Source organism: Xyrauchen texanus, chromosome 29 (assembly GCF_025860055.1).
Source record: "Xyrauchen texanus isolate HMW12.3.18 chromosome 29, RBS_HiC_50CHRs, whole genome shotgun sequence".
Classification (NCBI taxonomy): domain Eukaryota; kingdom Metazoa; phylum Chordata; class Actinopteri; order Cypriniformes; family Catostomidae; genus Xyrauchen; species Xyrauchen texanus.
In genome coordinates this window covers 13,241,500-13,265,530 of record NC_068304.1, presented here as the reverse complement: position 1 = coordinate 13,265,530, position 24,031 = coordinate 13,241,500, and the positions used below count along the sequence as shown (strand labels likewise).

Sequence of the window (24,031 nt, the reverse complement as noted above, 5' to 3'; positions counted from 1 at the left end):
CAATATCCAACCAGCAGTTAGCTGCAAATGCTAAGAGAAGATTGTCTTATGACTTCAACAGAAATATCATGACTTAAGTCCCATGTCTCCTGAAACATCTTTGAGCTATGCTTCCCTAAAAACAGGAAACAGTTCAGTTAAAAAAAAGAGGAATAATACATGTTGAAAAACTGTAGCTGATTTTCCCTGGATTGATTCTATTCAAGGTTTATTTCAAGTGTATTTCTTTTTCTCTGTCTGTTCTCACTGAAAGATTCTGTTTTCTCATTCATCTTTGTATCTAAAAACACAAGACCTGTGTTCAACGAAATATATGTTTTTGACTATGTCAGACTATTGGGGGTTAAATTGGACAAACATGACTTAATGACAAAGAACTAAAAATGTCTGCCAAATTGTGATGGGTGGGGGTGAGTCTGATTATTCATTTGCATAAAAAAATATTGTTTACATGTGTGTATAATTTTCCCTCATTGCTATGAATTATGTTTTTAAGAATATGATCATTTCATTATTTTGATAATTTTATTTTCTCATGGATGCAGGTTCAAATCCGGCCTGCGTCACATCCCCATCTTTCCTATCTACATGTCTTAAATGTTAAAAGCAAGAAACCGTAAATAAATTATTACTTTGAGGATTAAGATGTGGATTAAAATTACTTTCCAGAGTCTGAAAGCTCCCCTTACACCTGATAACTGTCAAAAAGAAGCCAATAAAAAAATATATATTTTCATATATGCCAGCAGTAACCTCTAAGTGAAATCCATTTTCTTGTGTCTTTTTTCCCTGTGCTTTAAGTGCTAAATATGAAATTGTAGTGTACCATTTTAAAGTAAGGAATTCCTAAAGAATAGAGACCATATTTTCAAATTATTCGTGTTTTAAAATGAATGTTAACATTTTAAATTGAGACTGTAAGCTTGTTTGTCGACTGATGTAATTAAATGTTGCATTTTCAGAATATGACTTCGTTAGTGACTTCAGAAAACAGTTCAACCTTTTACACTTACCTGAGCATCTGATAGCAGTGATGAGTTGTAAACACCTCACATTTCTAGTAGACTAAAATAAAATAAAAATGGCGTGATAAAAGTGCATTTCAGAAACTCTATTTAATTTCAATATGCCACCTAAATACTTTAGATGATTTTAATAATAAACATATCTCCTTTGGACGTAGATGTATCATGATCAGAGTGACTTGGCTGCTGCAAAGACAGTTCATTCTCTGTATCTGTTCACAAAGCTGTCCTCACACAACCTCAAGTGTGTAGACAGCAGAGAAGTCTGTTTACAGAGGACAATTTGTGAACGGAATGCACTAAACTGTTCCGACAGAGACTGCAGCTATTTTCATCCCCCTCAGTGACATGTGGCTCCTTTCATCTACACTACAAACTACATCACAAGTTATATATATATAATTTTATATTTTACCATAAAAAGTAGGGTCCTTTGATTGTGATCTGATTTGTTGGTCTGAATTGTTGGGTTGAGAATCATAGTTAATTGCAGCAGTGGCAAGTGAAAAAAAAATGTCCCTATTTAATTCACCCCTATGCAAAGTATACCAAACCAAAGCATCTATCACAGTGTTCAAATGGATGCTGTGGATGCCATGCACCCTTGCAGGGCCGGTTCAAAAGTATAAATGGCCACTTTGGGCCAATAGGGCCACCAGCCCACCTACTTCCCTTTTTAACACTAATTCCAGAGTAATATGATACAAAGTGTAACGTTATAAATGTACATGTCATAAAATATTGCAAATATAAATAATTCTACAGATTTACACTACAAAATAAGGATATTATCACAGTCTATCAAATAGGTTCAATGAATATATTGGTATATTTAAATGACATTATTTCTATTTGCACTTTTGCAAGCTATTTTATATGGGCTTTATCCAATATCGTAAACTTGCACCTAATCCAGTACCCACATCGGCAAACTGTCCCGGCATAGCATTAATCAACATACAGTTTGCCACAAAGATAAACTTTTAAATTTGCATTACAGATATCAGAGATTATTTAGCAGAGATGAGCCACTTAATTAAAGAGAATAGGAGAAATTGGAACCCTCAACCAAGAAGCAATAGCGCTCAACGATAGTGAAAGGAATCCCGCTTTAGAGTTAAAAGAGCCAATCACAGTTTAGATACAGACTTCACCAGTCAATCAACTCTATAACGCGCATGCGCATTAGCTATACGAGCCGGTAAATTGCGTTTTTATGTTAACGAGGTAATATGAGGTAAAATGCACACTTTCAAGAAAGTCACCTCTGAGTGAAAAGGCTTATGGACACTAATTACATTAGTGGTCACTTCATACATTTCTCAGTTGGGTGTATTTGAAAGAGTTTTTAGACAACTTAAGGTTTGTTCTGCACCTTACAAACCCACAAAACTTAATTTATCACCCATGTGACCAAGTACATACGTTATTTCCTGGCCACCATGGCCAAATGTTGGCAGACGTTGGAGGGTTGTGAAAGAGTGGAGTTCAATTAGCTGTCCAAATCGCTTTTACTCGCATAGCCCGCCATGTCCACGGCACTGAAGTCTTGGTTTATGCTCCTCGGCTTCATTTTAGCGTACATCATTTATTTGTTATTGGGAGCGCTTATTTTCTCTGCCATCGAGCGGCCCGTCGAAGAGGACTTGAAAGCAGACCTGAACTCCCTCAAATCTGACTTTCTCAAACTGAGCTGCATCAACGCCACGGCTCTGGAAGTTTTCTTGGAAAGAGTTTTAAAAGCTAATAAATACGGCGTGTCGATTCTTGAAAATGCATCAGTTCGTACAAACTGGGATTTGCCAACACGATGGTCACAACAGTGGGTGAGTTTCCTTGTATAAAACAGTTTTGACATGGACGGATACTCATGTTGGACATTTATATTTATACATTTAGAAGACTCCGTTATCCAAATCGACTTACACGTGAATCTTACAAGTATTGAACAGTAGGCTACTATGGCAAGCTGTTTTAACACGCATCTTGTGGATACAGTAACATTAGAAGTGTTTGAATAACTATTTCCAAAGTCTGCAAGATCTACACGTTAGTACACTACACAAGTGCAAAGCAAACCGTACAGAGTGGAATAACCTTTTCAAAAAGTTATAAACCAGCAATGGTTTTAATAAAGTTTGTAAATGTTAATAGTGAACAATGTTTTTTATAGGCTATGGTTTCAAACAAAAAGTTCAGCGATTTGGGAGTGTAAAACATAAGCAGTATCAAAGGATGAAATGGCTTTTAAGAGACTTTTAAAGACTAATGAAACATGATATATAAAGAATCTTTATATTAACCTTCATTAAAGGGACATGTTCAATTTTATAAGTCATTTAGGTCAAGATCGATTACTTAAATCAGATTTCCATCCCGTTATGTGGACAGGGACATTCAGTGACATCTGTTGGACATTCAGTGGGTGAAATTAGCCATTACATGGTATGTGAAAGATATCTATTAACCTATACCAATGGCTTTTTTTTTGCTGTTAACATAAATTTACTACAATACTATATTTTAACCTCTCCGGGAACCAGCACCTTATCGTGGTGGAGAGGTTTGTGTGCCCTTATGATCCTGAGGGTTGTGTTGTCTGGAGCCATGTGCTCCTGGTAGGGTCTCCCAAGGCAAAGTGGTCTCAGGTGAGGGGCCAGACTAAGAATGGTTCAAAATGACTCATGGATAAAACGGCAAGAGGAGGAGTTACCCTGCCCGGAGGAAGCCCGGGGCCCCTGTCTGGAGCCAGGCCCAGATGGAGGGCTCGTCGGCGAGCGCCTGGTGGCCGGGCTTGTCACGGAGCCCGGCCGGGCACAGCCCGAAGAAGCAACGTGGAACCCCCTCTACATCCCTTGGGCCCACCACCCATTGGAGGAACCGCGAGGAGTCGGGTGCGCTGCCATATGGGCGGCAGTGAAGGCCGTGGGCCTCGACGGACCAGACCCGGGCAGCAAAGGCTTGCTCTGGGGACGTGGAATGTCACCTCACTGGGGGAAGGAGCCGGAACTAGTGAGGGAGGTGGAGCGCTACCAGTTGGATCTGGTGGGGCTTACATCGACGCACAGTTTTGGCTCTGGATCCGTACTCCTGGATAGGGATGGACTCTATTCTTCTCTGGAGTTTCCCAGGGTGTGAGGCGACGGGCGGTGTGGGGATACTCACGAGTCCCCGGCTGAGCCACTACGTTGGAGTTTACCCCGCGGACCGAGAGGGTCGCCTCCCTACGCCTACGGGTTGTGGGGGAAAACTCTGACTGTTGTCTGTGCATATGCACCGAACAGCAGTTCAGAGTATTCGGCCTTCTTGGAGACCCTGAATGGAGTCCTGAATAGGGCCCCAGTAGGGGACTCCATAGTGATGCTGGGTGACTTCAACGCACACGTGGGAAATGACAGGGACACCTGAAAGGCGTGATTGGGAGGAACGGCCTCCCTGATCTGAACTCAAGTGGATGTTTGTTATTGGATTTCTGTGCTAGTCATGGATTATCTATAACAAACACCATGTTCGAACATAAGGATGCTCATAAGTGTACATGGTACCAGAGCACCCTAGGCCGAAGGTCGATGATCGATTTTGTAATCGTGGTCGCCGGATCTGAGGCCATATGTTTTGGACACTCGGGTAAAGAGAGGGGCAGAGCTGTCAACCGATCACCATCTGGTGGTGAGTTGGGTCAGGGGTGGGGAAAGACTCTAGACAGACCTGGGAAGCCCAAGCGAGTAGTGCGGGTGAACTGGGAACGTTTGGAGGAGGTCCCTGTCCGCGAGATCTTCAACTCACACCTCCGGCGGAGCTTTTCAGGCATCCCTGCGGAGGTTGGGGACATTGAACCGAGTGGGCAATGTTCAAAGCTTCCATTGCCGAGCCGCTGTGGAGAGCTGCGGCCTCAAGGTTTTAGGTGCCGCAAGGGGTGGTAACCCTCGAACACCATGGTGGACACTGGTGGTCAGGGAAGCCGTCCGACTGAAGAAAGAGGCCTTCCGGATTTGTTGTCCCGGAGGTCTCCGGAGGCAGTTGCAAGGTACCGACAGGCCCGGAAGGGCTGCGGCCTCGGCCGTGAGGGAGGCAAAGCAGTGGGTGTGGGAAAAGTTCGAGAAGCCATGGAGAAGGACTTTCGGTCCGCACCAAAGTGCTTCTGGAAAACCGTCCGCCACCTTAGGAGGGGAAACGGGAACCATTCAAGCTGTATACAGCAAAGATGGGACGCTGTTGACCTCAACCGAGGAGGTTATTGGGCGTGGAAGGAACACTTTGAAGAACTCCTAAATCCCAACACGCCTCTATGGTAGAGGCAGAGCCGGAGGATGATGGGGATCAGATTCTATTTCCCTGGGGAGGTCACTGAGGTAGTCAAACAACTCCGCGAGTGGCAAAGCCCCGGGATTGATGAGATCCGACCAGAAATGCTGAAAGCTCTGGATGTGGAGGGGTGTCATGGATGACACGCCTCTTCAACATTGCGTGGAAATCTGGGACAGTGCCTAAGGAGTGGCAGAACGGGTGGTGGTTCCCTCTTCAAAAGGGGGATCAGAGAGTGTGTGCCAACTACAGGGGTATCACACTTCTCAGCCTCCCTGGTAAAGTTTACTCCAAGGTGCTGGAGAGGAGGGTTCGGCCGATTGTCGAACCTCAGATTGAAGAGGAACAATGCGGTTTTCGGCCCTGGCCGTGGAACCACGGACCAGATCTTTACTCTGCAAGGATCCTGGAGGGGGCCTGGGAGTATGCCCATCCGGTCTACATGTGTTTTGTGGATCTGGAGAAGGCGTATGACCGGGTCCCCCGGAGAGACTGTGGGAGGTGCTGCGGAGTACGGGGTGGGGGTCCCTTCTTAGGGCTGATCCAATCCCTGTACGCCCAAAGCGAGGGCTGTGTCCGGTCCTCGGCACAAAGTCGAGTTCATTCCATGTGGGGTTGGTCTCCGCCAAGGCTGCGCTTTGTCACCAATCCTGTTTGTGATATTCATGGACAGGATATCGAGGTGTAGTCGGGGTGGGGATGGTGTGCGGTTCGGTGGGCTGGGGATCTCATCGCTGCTTTTTGCAGATGATGTTGTCTTCATGTCAACATCGGTCCGCGGACCTTCAGCTCTCACTGGATCGCTTGGCAGTCGAAAGTGTGAAGCAGCTGGGATGAGGATTAGCACCTCTAAATCTGAGGCCATGGTTCTCAGCAGGAAACCGATGGAGTGCGTACTCCAGGTAGGGAATGAGGTTTTGCCCCAAGTGAAGGAGCTCAAGTACCTCGGGGTCTTGTTCACGAGTGAGGGACAATGGAGCGGAGGTTGGCCGGAGAGTCGGGGCAGCAGGGGCGGTATTGCACTCGCTCTATCGCACCGTTGTCACGTAAAAGAGAGCTGAGCCGAAAGGCAAAGCTCTCGATCTACCGGTCAATTTTTGTTCCTACCCTCACCTATGGTCATGAAGGTTGGGTCATGACCGAAAGAACTAGGTCAGCGAGTACAAGCGGCCGAAATGGGCTTCCTCAGAAGGGTGGCAGGCTTCTCCCTTAGAGATAGGGTGAGGAGCTCAGTCATCCGTGAGGAGCTCGGAGTAGAGCCGCTGCTCCTTTGGCGCTGAAAGGAGTCAGTTGAGGTGGTTTGGGCATCTGGTAAGGATGCCCCTGGCCGCCTCCCTAGGGAGGTGTTTCAGGCACGCCCAGCTGGGAGGAGGCCTCGGGAAGACCCAGGACTAGGTGGAGAGATTACATCTCCACACTGGCCTGGGAACGCCTCGGGGTCGCCCAGTCAAAGCTGGTTAATGTGGCTCGGGATAGGGAAGTTTGGGGCCCCCTGCTGGAGCAGCTGCCCCCGCGACCCGAATTCGGATAAGCGGTTGAAGATGGATGGATGGATGGATGGATATATTTTAAAATGACATGCATTTCCCCTATATATTCCCATAGCAAAATGGACATGGTGTGCTTGACCACATTTGACTAGTATTAAAAAATAAAAAACACTTCAATAAACCCAGTATTCTTTTTGCACTTTTTCTAATTATTTCAAATTTGACTTATAGGCTCACAGCAATATGCAACATTATAAATTGTATTTATTGGTTTTAACTAGCTGGTTGAAATGGTAATTGGTGTTCATTAATGTATAAATTGGCTTCCAAAACTTGTACTGGGGACATAAATGGCACAGAATAGTAAGAATGACCCTGGAGCGAGACTTTAAATGGAACATAATTAAATTCAAAATAATTTGGGTTTCATATTAATTAAATGGCGCACATAGCTCTTACACAGCTGAATTTGTCCATTGGTAGTGCCATGACAACCCCCCAATTAAAAGGGTAATTTGTATGTTCATTAACACCACTGGATTATTTGAAATATTACTGATTTAATTATTTTAATTAATATAATATTTTAATATGTTGTTTAATTCTTCATGCACTTAAGTGGCATTACTAGTTAAAAATACTTTATTTGTATCTGTCATCTATAAAAGATTGATCAGTTCATCTGCACCACAGCTTTGGTGTGAACAAATACCTGTTAAATGGTACCTAAGGTAATAACAATTTTTGAAAGCCAAGTTAGTTTTACCTTGACATAAATGGGGAAAGTAAAATCATAAGTTATTTAAAGACAAGAGATATTTTGCATGGCTGGCAAATGTACACGCCAACATTACAATTTGTACTGCACGAGAAACCCATTTGATACCACTGTTATATTACAGTTCTGACAGACCTAAGCAAACCTAGTTCCAGAGTTTTCAACCAATGTTCTGCATGGGGTCTGTAGAGAAAATATATCAAACATGGAATGAACTAGAAAATGTATGAAATTTCTAACTTCCTTTCAGTAAAATTTTTTAATGATAAAAATCTTACTTTAATATATTGTTGGTTTACTGAGAGTCCGTAAAGGTTGAAAACAACTGGTTCAAGGTGTGTTTTGTAGCATATTAAGTCCTCCAAAGTTGGCTTCATGTATCCATGTTATTCTTGAGTGTATTTTTGGTTATTTGAATCCACATATGTTTCAGTCATTTGAGATTGGACATAGTGTAAGCTTTGTTCATTTTAACTGGCCTTCTCATTTGGGCTAAAACCTAAAAAGGGCTTTGACCTGTAAACTTTCTTTTCATTACGAATGTTAACCTGTACAGCTGACCTCTAATCTGTATTACTTTATACTTAAGGATTATGTTGTCTGGCAATCACATGCATTGTATTATTAGCAAATGAAGGATGTAGTTGTAGCATCTCCCAAGAAGTGTTTTATCAAGATGTTTGTGATCGTACAGGTTATTGGTTGATTGATCAGGGGTTTCAATGGCCAATGCTGATATCAAGATCCAGAGAACAGGATGGCTGATGTATTCATATAATACAACTTAACGATGGCAAATGATATACACAAAATCTTGAAAAGACAGGAATGTTTAACAAAATATTTAATAAAAAATGTAAACAGAAATCATTTAATAGGCATTATTAAAGTTATCTGTAAATTTGCTAACTGACGCTAGTCGTAATGATGACCTCTTCAGTTAATCAGCCGTGTGGACATGGTTTGTGATTAATATTTTCAAATATGGCCAAATATAGGTGACTTGTGTCTCTTCAGAACAATAATGGGCATTTTCCAATCAGTGGCCGTTTTCAAACTGGGATGGGCATTTTTCAACGGTTTACAGGAATTTCCTACTACATGCAGGGTTTCTTCCCACCCGTATTCTGGTAGGTCCCACCTCCTGCGTTCAGATTAGCTACTAGGAGTTACTTACAAGCGGTCTGCGATTGGGCAGGTGAGAAGTTGTTCATATAGCCTTGGTAACAATAGTAAACCGAGGGACATCATATCGTATAAGTTGCAGAAAAACAGCCACTAAGTTCCAAGTTCAGTGTGAATTTTATATGGTTAACATTAGACAAGACAAAACTATCACATGTATTTAAATACAACCCGAATTTCAGAAAAGTTGAGACATTTTCTAAATTTGAATAAAATGAAAACTAAAAGACTTTCAAATCACATGAGCCAATATGTTATTCACAATAGAACATAAATAACAGAACAAATGTTTAAACTGAGAAATTTTACAATTTATCCACTAAATGAGCTCATTTCAAAGTTGATGCCTGGTCTCAATGGACCCTATGCAAGACTTTGAATTGGATGAGTCCAATACGAGCACAAGAAGTGGTAGACTGTATCCTATCTATAGCACGTTCCCAAAACTCTTCACTTATTTGTACTCCTAATTCCATTTCCCAAGCATTCTTAATATTGGTACTCGACTGACTGCTTAAGGCCAGAATAACGTAATATTTTTGAAATCATTCCTCTCTGATGAGGATTATATGAGAGCAAGCTCTCCCAAGGCTGTTCTGGAGGTGCAGAGGGGAAATTAGGGAAACATCTAGATACAAAATTTCGAATTTGAAAATAGCGAAACAGATGTGTAGCAGGCAGGTCATAAGTAGATGACAGGTTGGCAAAACTATCAAAGACACCATCAACATACAAATCTTTGAATTGTTTAATGCCCTTGTCATACCACACTGAAAATGATGAGTCCAAACACGGAGGAAATAAGTGGTTATTGCATAATGGACCCAAAAAGGATGCATCTATAAATTTAAAGCGCCGTCTAAATTGATACCAGATCTTAAGTGTGTTAAGGACAACTTGATTATTCTTCGTTACCTACTAAACTTTCTTTATATACTAATAAAGTAAAGCAGGTATAGAGGATTCCCTACAAGATGATAATTCCAATTTACACCAAGAAGAGCCAGGAGACTCAACCCAGTAACAGAGTTTATGGATGTTCGCAGCCCAGTAATAAGATTGAAAATTGGGTAATGCAAGTCCCCCACTAAGTCTACATCCCTGCAATAAAGTTTTACGAACCCTCGGTGACTTCCCCCCCCAAATAAAATGACTAATTATTTTATCCAATGAATCAAAGAATTGTTTTGGCAGAAAAAGAGGAATTGACTGAAATAAGAAAAGAAATTTCGGTAATATATTCATTTTGACAACATTGATCCTACCAATTAGAGAAAGGGGGAGGCTACCCCAACTTTGAATATTGGATTTAACCTTTGAGATAAGGGGAGTGAAATTGGCCGATGCAAGACCAGACAAAGAACGTGTCACGTTTATACCAAGGTATTTAAACCCTGACTGGCTAAACTGGGAAGGTAGAACTGACTGTTGGAGATGAAGTGCTGCAGTATTAACAGTCGCTTTTCTCCAAATTTAATTTATAACCCGAGATGGAACTGAAGATCTCCAGAACACCCAAAACTGCAGGCATAGAAGCGATAGGATCGTTTACATAAAGTAACAAGTCATCCGCATATAGCGACAATTTGTATTCAACACCATGTCGAACTATTCCTTTAAATAAATGGGAAGATCTTAATACAATAGACAAAGGCTCGATAGCAACCGCAAAGGCGATAGGGGACAGCCTTGGCGACATCCACGTCCGAGAGCAAAATAATCAGAATAAGTGTCATTAGTATGAACATTGGCTTTAGGTGATGAATAAAGGAGACGAATCCAAGAAATAAATGTATCCCCAAATCCAAAGTTCCTCAAAACTGCGAACAAGTACTCCCATTCAACCCTGTCAAATGCTTTTTCAGCATCTAAAGAAATTACAATCTCAGGAAGTTCAGTCGAATGCTTTGAATAAATTATATTAAAAAGTGTACGGTATTAAAATACAACTGACGTCCCTTTATAAAACCACTCTGCTCTTCAGATATAATGTAAGGGAGCACGTTCTCTAAACGAGATGCAATTACTTTGGCCAAAACTTTTGCATCTGCATTAAGCAGAGAAAGTGGTCTATATGAACCACAGGAAGTCGGATCTTTACCCTCCTTAAGAAGGAGGGCTATAGTGGCTTGTGTCAGAGTTGATGGCAAAGAACCACATTCTAAGGATTCATTGAACACAGATAAAAGCAATGGTGCCAATTTTCCAATAAACATTTTAAAAAATTCAATTGGAAACCCGTCCGGACCAGGGGCTTTATTAGATTGCATGGTTTTAATTGAATTTAAAATTTCTTCAAGAGAGAGTGGTGAGTCCAGTTGTTCGACAGTGTTAGAATCAATAACAGGGTTACACATGTTCTGAAGAAATTCCTCTAATTTAGTATTGTCTGGAGGAAATTCAGATTTATAAAGTGAAGAATAAAATTATTTAAAAGTAGCATTAATTTCCATGGGATCTGTAGTTATAACATTATTAGTGTTTTTAATACTGGGTATCAGCCGAGAAAGTGGCTTGTCGCCGTGTTCATAATATGAACCACGAGTACGCAGTTACAAGCGCTCTGCTTCTTTAGTCGAAATAAGATCAAATTCTGCTTTTAAGTCAAGACACTGTTTAAGTAGTTCCGGAGAAGGCCCCGTCGAACATCTTAGATCGAGGTTACTGATCTCAGATGTGAGTTCATTAAGCCTAGCATTGCGCCTTTTATTAGAGAGAGCAGAATAAGAAATAATCTGCCCTCTAAGATATGCTTTAAGTGTCTCCCATAACAATGAATAAGACGTGGAGTCATTCTGATTGAAGGAAAGAAAATCATCAATAGAAGTTGAAATGAACTCGCAAAATTCTTTGTTCGCCAAAAGAAGAGAATTAAATCTCCAAAGTGGAGGGTTACGTTTATAAATAGAAAGTTGAATATCTAATTGTAAAGGTGCATGGTCAGAAATTACAATACCCAAATAGTCAGAAAAAACTATTTAACTAAAACTATAGAGAGGGGTTACGGGATCTCCAAGGATCAACGAGACCGTTCTGCCACATGAAATCGGAAAATGTTTTAGACATAGCGGATTGAGTCAGGTTAAGGGGATTAGAACGATCCAAATTTGGGTCAAAAACACAATTTAAATCCCCTCCAAAAATCAACAGGTGAGTATTTAAAAAGGGGAGGTTGCTCAATAATCTGTTTGCAAATGCCACATCATCAAAATTTGGAGCATATACAGTTACCAACAAAACCTGTTTTTGCATTAGGGTACCAGCAACTATAAGGTATCTGCCATTCACATCAGCAATAACATTAGAAGAGGAAAATTCTGACTTTTTGCTAATTAAAATAGCAACTCCTCTTGCCTTTTGAATTAAAGTTTGAGTGGAAGACCTGTCTCACCCAAGGGCAGTGAAGCCTATGTTGATCTTTAATATGAAGGTGAGTCTCCTGTAAAAATACTATATCAGAGTTTAAACGTTTCAAATGTGTAAAAACCTTAGATCTCTTGACAGGGTTCCCCATACCTCTGACGTTCCAACTAATAAATCTTAGGGGCATGCCTAACCCAGCAGCGCTGGGATCCATATTACTATTAACCATTTAAATAAAATAAACAACAGATATACAGATAGCCATCCAGAGCCGAAGAAGAACCCTCCCACCCACCCACCCACCCAAACAAACCCCTGAACACACACACACACACACACCCAATGTCTCCCTATAACAAAAGAACAAAGGAGACAGCAGTGTTACCGACAATACCCAAAAGTTGTCCACAATGAGAAAACAACTCTGAGATTAAGCAGAACTAACAAAGAAAATAAAAAAAAGAAGAGGTAATAGAAAAGACTCCTACTGATTTTAAGTCTGATAAACAGTCTGCGCGCAATAACAAATACAATATAAAATATTTTAAAGCTTTGTGTTACAAACTATTATGTCAACTGAAGGGGAGCATTACAGCAAGACATTGGTAAGCGCCCCAGTAGCATAAATCAAATGATTGCAAAGAGCAGATGGATGAAAAGCAAGTAATACAATAATATAGTACGTAAGGCTGAGAGAAAAAATAAAATAAAAAATACTCTAACATAAATATAAACAACGTTAAACTAGACAGAGAATCAAACAGAAAAACACGTTATTACAATGGTAGATTGACGAGGTAGTTCACTAAATCTAATTAGAAGCCTGAGTGCAAAAAAATTAAAATAAAAAGATAAAGCGAAAAATACGGCACTGTCATAGGTGTTACAGCTCACCCAGATGTCAAACATTTGACATAATCCCCTGCTTCCTCCGCCGAAACGAAGTCCTTCTGAACACCATTGTATGTAATGCGAAGCCGCGCTGGGTGAAGTATTCCATAGCGAGCGCCCTCAATGCCCCGAAGTTGACGACTGACCTCGTTGAATGCGGCCCGAGCCCGGGCTATCTTGGCAGTGTGGTCCGGAAAGACTGAAATGGACAAGTCCCCCACTTTAATCCGTTGGAGCTCTCTCGCACGGCGTAAAATGTCAACACAATCACTATGATAGTGAAGTCTACACACAATAGCTCGAGGTAGTTCACCGGGCTTGGGCTTAGGCTGAAGGGTCCGGTGGGACCGGTCCAAAACCGGCTCCTTCTCCAGACCAAACGCTCCCTTTAGTAAGGCGGCCACAGCAACAGTGGTACAGGTGTCAGGCCCCTCTGGAACTCCCACTATCCTAATGTTGTTACGCCTTGACCTAGACTCCAAATCCTCACATTTATTCTCCAACTTATCTACGGTAGCAGTGAGACACTCAATGGTATTTTTCATCTGAGCTATGTCATCGGTACAACCTGAGAGAGCATGCTCCATTTCCCCGACAGTACCTTTCAGTGACAGTATAGTAACATCGGTAGCAGCTTTATCTTTAACCAGCTGTGTTTTCACGGCTTGCAGATCAAGCTTGATCGTTGACAGGACATCCCCGAGCATCTCCTGGAGTTCCTTTTTAAAAATATCGGCGATGTCTTTCCTCAGCGAAGCCAACAACTCGAGCTTAAGAGAGGCGATGTCAGGGTCAGGCCGAGGCAATTCGGCCTCAGCGGGAGGAGGCGATTCAATCGGGTGTGGTCGTAGCGCGTGCACTAGGCCTCAATTGTGTCTGAATAGTATTCAGAGTTTTCACATTTTTTCCAGACATTTTAACGTAATTAAAGGTTAAATATGAAAACAAAAACAGATTAAAGTAAATCAAGCTCAAATGTATGACTGAAAAGCGCAAGTAAATTACAATTTTAATCAAAAACAGCAGGAGCCTCCAACTTCACGTCCTACTCCATTAGCAGCTCCGAGAATCCCCGTGGTCAGCATAATTTTAAGACTCACATGTCCTTGGCAAGCCTAGGACTAAAGGATTTACTTATATCAACTATTGCCGTTATAAAGAAAAATACACATGTGCCAGCAAGTAAACACTTTTGCACTATTTACAGTATAATTATTGTGTTTCACCACACACACACACACACACACACACAGAGAACTATGCAAACCATATCAATAAAATATCTAACCTGCTGAGTAAGAAAAAAAGCCATCTCTGGGTCGCTATTAAATTCTTTCAGATTTCGGAGTTGTAGCCACCGCTGAAACACCAAGCTGATGATTATTCGGGTTCTATTACGGACTCTGTCACTTTCCATTTTTGCTTGTAGACTCTGCTTTGTTCAGGGTTTCTTGGTTTAAAACCGATGATTCCCCAGAGGTTTGCCATTTTTAATGATCCATGGTAAATTGTTCTCATTTGTTGTGTAAAAACAAACTTTCAGCTTCACGCTACTCTCACACATGCGCTACAGTAGCCAGAGCTTATTTTATCCGTTTACGGATATGACGTCAACACGTGCGGGCGAATGACCCATGCAATTTCCCACAAAATCTGTCCTGACAGCTCTAAATTAAAAATCATTGTTATAGGTTTATCAAAGAGTATTTGGGTAAAGACATGGTTTGTAAGATGAATTTGTTGCACTCTCTCATTAATAACATTTTGTTCTTTTTTTTACAAAAAGTTACATAGTGTAGCTTTAAAATAATATTATTTCAAATTAACAATTAGAACAAAGGGATAGTTCACCCAAAAATGAAAACTCTCATCATTTACTCACCCTCATGCCATCCCAGGTGTGTATGGCTTCTTCCACAGCATACAAATGAAGATTTTGTTTAGAAGAATATATCTCCGCTCTTTAGGTCCATACAATGCAAGTGAATGTTGTTTAAAACTCAGAAGGTCCAAAATGCACAAAGGCAGCATAAAAATAAAAGTAATCCATAAGACTCCAGTGTTTCAATCCATGTCTTCAGAAGTGATATGATAAGTGTGGGTGAGAAACAGATTCATATGCATGTTCTTTTTTACTAAAGTGAACGTGTAGATTTACGGTAGAAAAAAAGAACTAAAATATTTCTGTTTCTCGAAATATGGTAAGAAATAATTAATTCATATTTTTTAGTGAGATACTGAAAAGTGAGATACACTGTCAACTGTGAATGAAAAATTTTGTTTCTTCACATTCCATCTAAGAAATAATGTTTTTTTTTTTTTCACAGCATTCTGAAAAGTCATAACAAAAAATGCATATGCTCTCATGGGAATTGGTGGTTACCTTGATATTTTATATTCTTATATTTGGCAGACAGTGAGACCATACATCCATCCATCCATCCATCCATCTTCAACCGCTTATCCGAAGTCGGGTCGCGGGGGCAGCTGCTCCAGCAGGGGGCCCCAAACTTCCCTATCCCGAGCCACATTAACCAGCTCTGACTGGGCGACCCCGAGGCGTTCCCAGGCCAGTGTGGAGATGTAATCTCTCCACCTAGTCCTGGGTCTTCCCCGAGGCCTCCTCCCAGCTGGACATGCCTGAAACACCTCCCTAGGGAGGCGGCCAGGGGGCATCCTTACCAGATGCCCAAACCACCTCAACTGACTCCTTTCAATGCAAAGGAGCAGCGGCTCTACTCCGAGCTCCTCACGGATGACTGAGCTCCTCACCCTATCTCTAAGGGAGAAGCCCGCCACCCTTCTGAGGAAGCCCATTTCGGCCGCTTGTACTCGCGACCTAGTTCTTTCGGTCATGACCCAACCTTCATGACCATAGGTGAGGGTAGGAACAAAAATTGACCGGTAGATCGAGAGCTTTGCCTTCGGCTCAGCTCTCTTTCGCGTGACAACGGTGCGATAGAGTGAGTGCAATACCGCCCCTGCTGCCCCGATTCTCCGGCCAACCTCCCGCTCCATTGTCCCTCACTCGTGAACAAGACCCCGAGGTACTTGAACTCCTTCACTTGGGGCAAAACCTCATTCCCTACCTGGAGTACGCACTCCATCGGTTTCCTGCTGAGAACCATGGCCTCAGATTTAGAGGTGCTAATCCTCATCCCAGCTGCTTCACACTCGACTGCCAAGCGATCCAGTGAGAGCTGAAGGTCACGGACCGATGATGACATGAAGACAACATCATCTGCAAAAAGCAGCGATGAGATCCCCAGCCCACCGAACCGCACACCTTCCCCACCCCGACTACGCCTCGATATCCTGTCCAAGAATATCACAAACAGGATTGGTGACAAAGCGCAGCCTTGGCGGAGACCAACCCCCACATGGAATGAACTCGACTTTGTGCCAAGGACCCGGACACAGCCCTCGCTTTGGACGTACAGGGATTGGATCGCCCTAAGAAGGGACCCCCCCACCCCGCACTCCAGCAGCACCTCCCACAGTCTCTCCCGGGGACCCGGTCATACGCCTTCTCCAGATCCACAAAACACATGTAGACCGGATGGGCATACTCCCAGGCCCCCTCCAGGATCCTTGGCGAGTAAAGATCTGGTCCGTCGCTCCACGGCCAGGACCGAAAACCGCATTGTTCCTCTTCAATCTGAGGTTCGACAATCGGCCGAACCCTCCTCTCCAGCACCTTGGAGTAAACTTTACCAGGGAGGCTGAGAAGTGTGATACCCCTGTAGTTGGCACACACTCTCTGATCCCCCTTTTTGAAGAGGGGAACCACCACCCCGTTCTGCCACTCCTTAGGCACTGTCCCAGATTTCCATGCAATGTTGAAGAGGCGTGTCATCCATGACACCCCCTCCACATCCAGAGCTTTCAGCATTTCTGGTCGGATCTCATCAATCCCCGGGGCTTTGCCACTGCGGAGTTGTTTGACTACCTCAGTGACCTCCCCCATGGAAATAGAATCTGATCCCCCATCATCCTCCGGCTCTGCCTCTACCATAGAGGGCGTGTTGGGATTTAGACCATACATATCACATTCATATCACACATTATTCTTCAGGACAAAGTGATATGTCACATATTACTAACAGTATTCTTTCCAGTACATTTATTTAGCCATTTACTTTTAATAAAAAGAAAAGTACAAATCGTTTTTCTACTGTCAGAACGACAAAGTGTCAAAAGTTATAGAATTGAGAACCTTCCAATCAGAAGGTGTTGTCAAGCTGGTGACATATAGACAACTTTCGTCCAAACATTTGACATCTAAATATATCAATCGCGGGAGTTGCCGGAATACAGGTGGGGGGAAAATAATGCCTACTTCATTTAGATTTCCTACTTTCATTAGTTCAGAAATTCCGATCCTGGTTTGAAAATGCCCACAGATTGGGAAACACCCATTATTGTTCTGTAGAGACCTGTACTTCAAATATAGTCCAATTATTATGTCAATCATTTGGTTGCAGTTGGAAATGTTTCTCATAAGTAACCAAGTATAGTTTAAAAAGTGCTCTTTCATTTTCTTTCCCTCTTCCAGGATATGGCCACACTACAGCGCTCTCTGATACTGGGAAAGCTTTCTCCATTGTGTACGCTCTGATCGGAGTCCCTTTCACCATGCTAGTGCTCTCAGCCTGTGTCCAGCAACTCATGCACCCACTAACCTACAGGCCTATCTCCATGTGCCAGCAGCGGGCAGGCCTGCACCTGCGCACTGCCAGTGTTGTGCACTTTATTGTGCTGTTGGTCATAGTGGTGCTCATCTTCATTGTGGTGCCTGCAGTGGTGTTCAGCACCATAGAAGAATCCTGGTCTTTCTTAGATGCCTTTTATTTCTGTTTCATCTCCCTTTGCACAATAGGACTGGGAGACTTTGTGCCAGGGGAGAAGCCAGGACAAAGGCTCAGGGCTCTCTACAAGATATCAGTCATGGGTAAGTCTAGAGTTTTGGCTACGCTGGGATCCATTCTGAGACATTTAGCGTTATTTAAGGGTTAGTTCACCCAAAAATGAAAATTCTCTCATGATTTAGTCACCCTCATACCATCCCAGATGTGTATGACTTTCTTTCATCTGCTGAACGCAAACAAATATTTTTAGAAGAATGTCTCCGATTAGTAGGTCCATACATGTAAGTGAATGGGTGCCAAAATTTGGAAGCTCCAAAATCCACATAAGGTCAACATAAATATCCTCCAGATGACCCTGGTGTCTTTTTTCTTAACTTTCACTTTCTTCTTCTGTTTTTGGTGATTCAAAGTCTTCATGCATATCGCCCCCTACTGGGCAGGGAGGAGAATTTATGACAAAAAATGTCTTTAATATTAATCTGCTTCTATAATAATAATAATAATAATAATACAACTTTATTTTCTATAGAGCTTTCTCCATTGGAGTGTTGGTGGTGTAGTGGTCTAAAGCACTAAACTGTTAATCAGAAGGTTGCTGGTTCAATCCCCACATCCACCACCATTGTGTCCTTGAGCAAGGCACTGAACTCCAGGTTGCAGGATTGTCCCTGTAATAAGTGCACTGTAAGTCGCTTTGGATAAAAGCGTCTGCCAAATGAATAAATGTAAATGTTCTATAGCACCTTTAAAAGTTGCATCTCAAAGCACTTCAGAAGAGAAAAATGAAAATACATTAATACAAGAAAACATGCAATTAGAAATATTTAAAAATAATCCAACAATAATCACAGAAAAGCAACCCTAAAAAAGTGAGTTTTAAGAGAAGATTAAAAAATACTAAAAGATTCAGCATGTCTAACCTCAGAGGGAAGAGAGTTCCACAGTTTTGGAGCAAAAGAAGAGAACGCCCTGTCACTAATAGAACAATTCGGAGGAGCAGAGATCGTGCATTGGAGTGTAGGGTGTTAAAAGTTCAGACATGTATTGAGGGGCCAAACCATGCAAAGCCTTGTAGGTAAGCATCATGTCTGAACACATGGATTTAACCACTGGAGTCATATGGATAACTTTTATGTTGCCTTTTTGGAGCATAAACATTTAGGCACTCATTCACGTATTGTGAGGACCTACAGAGCTGAGATGTTCTTCTAAAAATCTTAATTTGTGTTCTTTAGAACAAAGATGCATCTGGGATGGCAGGAGGATGAGTAAACCATGAGAATTTTCATATTTGGGTGAACTATCCCTAATAAATGAAAAGAGCAGTGGATCTCAACAGGTAAGTCGTGACACATAAATGGTTCTCAGGTCTGTTCTAATAGGGTCTCAGACAGCAGGGTAAAACAGTGCTAAATACAAAATACAAAAAAAAAAGGCAATTCATCATATAATTGTGCATAGTTAGGACAGCAAAAAAAACAAGTTAATCAACTTTTACAAGGGAGGAAAAAAACTGTTCCCATGTCTTTTTTTGTTGATATCAAAGGCCATGCGTCCAAACAAACTCCCAACTTTATCTTGTCACTTGATAGAAGCTTGCCAAATTAGACAGATGCCAGTATGGACAGGTTGCTTGGCAGCCGCTCATCTTTGAAAACTAAATAAGGTTAAAAACCCAGACGTTATTAAAAACGTGTTCAAAAAGTATAGTCATGATTTGGGCTGACCACAATGTGTTTTGTGCAGTGAATTATTGGCTGCCATAAAACTGTTCATGGTAATATGAGTAAATATCAGTGTTTAATTCTGCAGGCATTTGTACAATAAAGGATTGGGGTTGCCACTTGATGTCCATTGTAAAATTATAAAGAGTCTTAAAGCAAAACCAGTTAAGAGAGGTGACAAACTGAACGTATTAGCATTTCAAATGAAGTTGTTAAATATATAGATACAGATATTTACTTAGTCTGGTTGGAATATTTGTTGTTCAGCACTGTCTATTGAGTTTTAAAGTTGTATTTGTTCACTGAACAGTGTTTCCTTAATCTGTTCACACTGGCGTATTTCCTTTTGCGTCATCCTGAAATATCTTCTTGTAATCTGTTTGAATTGGTGCAGTGTATTTGGAGTTTGTTTAAGACAGGGCTGTGTGTCTGATTATGACACTGGCTGTCATTAAACTATAACTGAACTATAGAGTTAACATTTATTTTGAAGAGACTGGGCAAAATTGGAAGGTGTTATTTGTGAAGTTTTGAGGCTTCAGACTTTTTTTTTTATTATTAGTATTTAAGACGAGTTCGAGTTTAATGCATTTTGACAGTTATACGCTACAATCAACTAATGCAACGTCATTGATAATAAGCAGACATGCATCATAAACATCATTATTGCATATTCTTTTTTACTTCCCGGAATCATTTCCCTGTGCAAATTGAAGTGATATTCATGTTTTAATAAAAAAATAAAACAACTTGCCTAAAAGATGTACAATTCTTTTTACATCTTTTTACAACTCATTCAACTTTTTAGAATAGTTTAATATAAAAATTATATTAATTTATTTACTTTTTTAAAAGCTTATGGAGTTCTCTTATCAACACCATTAATCTATAGAGGAGAACACTGACTTAGGCTATGCTTTTTAACATACCCTCAGCAAAATTAAATATTTGCTGATTGAGGTGTGAAGTTTTGAGAGGTGGGCATCAAGAAATGTCATGTGACATCTACAAGTCACAATTTTTATTTGACTTTTAATGAACTTTATACAGAGATTTAAAATAATTTACTGCTAAATTAACTGTGGGTTATGACCATGTTGTATTCTGTGCTTAATCATCTCCGTTAGAGGGTTTGTTCCTCAAGCTATTTAGGTCTGGAGTAAGAATGACCTATACTTTCCATCTCTTTAGAGGATTAAAACTGAAAAATATAAGGTCTTTTGACAAAACAGTCATGTGCTGCCCTGTTTTTACAGTTATGTAACAAAAACTGCTTCATAGTTACATGAAAAGAAGTTATTCGCCATGGTCTAAGCATCCGTATAAATTAGAGGTGGACCGATATATCAGTTTTACTGATAGTTGCTTTTTAAACTATCAGATATTGGAAAAAGTCTATGCATTTCTTTTCTTTTTTTTTTTTACTCCTCTTTGTTCCTCTGTGGCCATAAAGGATTCTGCAGTTAGAACAGCTTGGTTCTACATTATAACAGCCTCTTGTTGCAATCTTTCATCACTGACAATATTCACACATACTTTTATCCTCACTGCAGTGATATTTTATTATTTTGATTTGTTGGTCAAGTGTTTTAAATACTGATCATCCATTATTTAGGCGATGCTGATATCCAGATTACAGAGTGGCCGACATAATGCAGAAATATAACACAATTGAATATAGTAAATAACATAAAATTGCTAAAAACAAATTATAAACTCAAGTTACAAGTTACTTATAACTGTATTTACTCAATTTTACACAAAACTTTAACTTGGTAAAAAATTTAAAATCTAAAATAAATATTGTATTTTAAATGGTACAGCAGTTTCTTCTGATTTCTGTTTAGTCATCAAATTTCTGTAATTTATTTGCCCATGAAGAAATTAATATATTAGGGAGGAGGAAATAACAGTACACACAGTAGTCCAGCAACCATGGATGGCATGTCCAAGTTAGCAATCACATTTACTCAGAGAATACTAAATCAAACAAATGGTACATGTAGTGAATGAGACATTTACTCATAGTGCACGTGAAGTTACACTCATGCACTCGTGCAGATCCAGCATGAGCAGCAATCTCCTGACAGTTTAAACCGCTACTTGGATTTTCACAGACTGACCGTCATGATTTGCGAATCAGGAACTTTTGATCCTGAAGTTTTGATTCTGGCTGATAGAATACGTGCATCAGAGGAAGATACTAGTTGAGCACTCAACAGGAAGAAAACGCTGGATTTTTGTGAGGTTTGTGAATTACATATGTTTAAAAGATATCTGAATATTTACAGACAGTATATCATAGAATTTTTATTAATATTTGCCTTCTCATTAGACATGAAAGTTAAAAGTGACAGGGAACTGCTGAGGAGAGGCTGATAGAATACATGTTTTAGAGTCCCTGGTGTGTTTCAGGCTTGTTTATAGTTAAAATTTCAATGTTTTCAGAAGAATAGGACACGAAATCATCCTCTTTATTTTCAGTGCTTGAGGAGTACAGTGGTGCATTATTCATGGTCTGGATGGAACCAGTCTTGGGACACGATCTGGACCGTGGTGTGCTAAATAGTTACCTTTACTATACTATATCTGGTTACCAGAGTTCTCAATCATTCATTTTTCATTTCTCTACAGTGTACCTGTTTGTGGGCTTAATGGTCATGTTCCTGCTGCTTCGTACATTCCACAAGCTTGCTGACGTGCATGGGTGGACTGCTTTTTTTCAGCTGCAGAGCTGCGAGGAGGAAGATGAGGACAAAGAGCCAATAATAAATAGAACAGGAGCCTGATGAAGAATCATCTGAGCCAGAGAAGGCCTCATTTAAGCCTGTGGATCCAAATACTCAGAGTCCTACAACTCCATAAACAGATCAAATAAGTTTTCCCCATAATCCTGTATTATTATAGTATTCACATCACGATCGACACATTTCAAAAGGTTACATATATTCACAGTGTCCTGCAATTGTAAATTGTGTTTCAACATATAATGGATACATGTTGCATTTCAGCAGCTTGTCACTGCATCTCCTAAGTCAAGACAATCAATTGTAAAGAATATTTTCCACTCTGATTTTTCCCATACAAAGAAAGTGAATGGAAACGGAGGCTGTCAGTCTATATGGTTCTGCCTAACATCTCCTTTTGTGTTTCACTGAAGAAAGTTAAGTCATACTGCTTTGTGACTGATGGCCACCTCAGTCTTGGCATGGACTAAGACACCTCTGTAAACAAGAAAACACGAGGATGCTGCTTCTTACCTCCCGTCAATACTGTATTATTCATTAATGAGTGTAAATTGTACCATGTACTGAGAATCACTGTGTCCACTGTTAGTTGTCCTGAGAAATGCAGAGAAACTAAAATGCACTTTAAAATTGGCTTTTTATATGAGTTTATTTAATCATTGCACAGCCAAGAATTGTTATGCTGGACACAATCTTTTTTGGTAAATAGTCTTCATGTCATTGCAATTTTATATTCAATGGTGGAGGTTTGGAGAGTTGCTTCTGCTTGGGCAGGTCTGATGCTGTCTATTGCTGTCTGTGAGGCTGAGTTATAGAGAAGTTCCTCTTTACACATCTGTCTTATCTTTCCCTGGGTCTTTTTTAAACCTCTATAAATACAATAAAAAAATAACCATGTCTCTAGGTGAATTTTACAATGGTGATGTGTACTTAGCTCTGCACAAAAACCCACTCAATCTACAACAACAAGAAATTCCCTCATGTCTCAAAATTGTTAAACAGAACGCTTTCTCATTACTCATGTAGCCTTTGTAATCTTACATTTGAGTACTAATAATAGAGAGAGGTTTTGAGCATTTATTTTCTTTGACATTTAAGTTCAAGAATGTTTTTGTTTTTAAAGACATTGTTCAAGAATTAAGTAACCTATTAGTTGTGAATTCCCTCTAATGTTGACACTGCTCTTTTGCAAGCACATGATGCATATAAAATGGTTAATAAAATAAAAGGGATGAGTGAATAAACCTATATGAATCTTTCTCTAGGTCACAATACATCCTGGTGGTCTTTTTGATATATGTTGCTTGCATGGGGCAATGTGTTGAGGCTGTAAAGTTTTTGCCTAGGAGAAAAGCCGTTAGAAAAGTCTATTTCTGAAGTTTTGATAAAAAAAATTAAATAAAAACTTTATTTTAAAACATTCTGTTTAATTGATTGGGAGAAATTGAAACTGCTAACGGTGTTGAAAAGGAAGTCCCGCCTCATTGTTAATTGAGCCAATCAGATTTTATACAGAGATCACCTGTCAATATCTCCATGGATAAGTTCCATCGTGACATCAAAATTTTATGTTGGGTAACAATTCTATTAGATTGTGTCATATAGCATAGTCAAAAGTCTATTAAACTATTATTTAGTGTCAATAATGTTGTTTA

General features: G+C 40.5%; 1 pseudogene; it reads left to right on the top strand.

Annotated features, from left to right (window-relative positions):
* Window positions 1-2,554: 2,554 nt before the first annotated feature.
* On the top strand, window positions 2,555-22,520 carry LOC127622995 (potassium channel subfamily K member 6-like; annotated as a pseudogene).
* The last annotated feature ends 1,511 nt before the right edge of the window (window positions 22,521-24,031 follow it).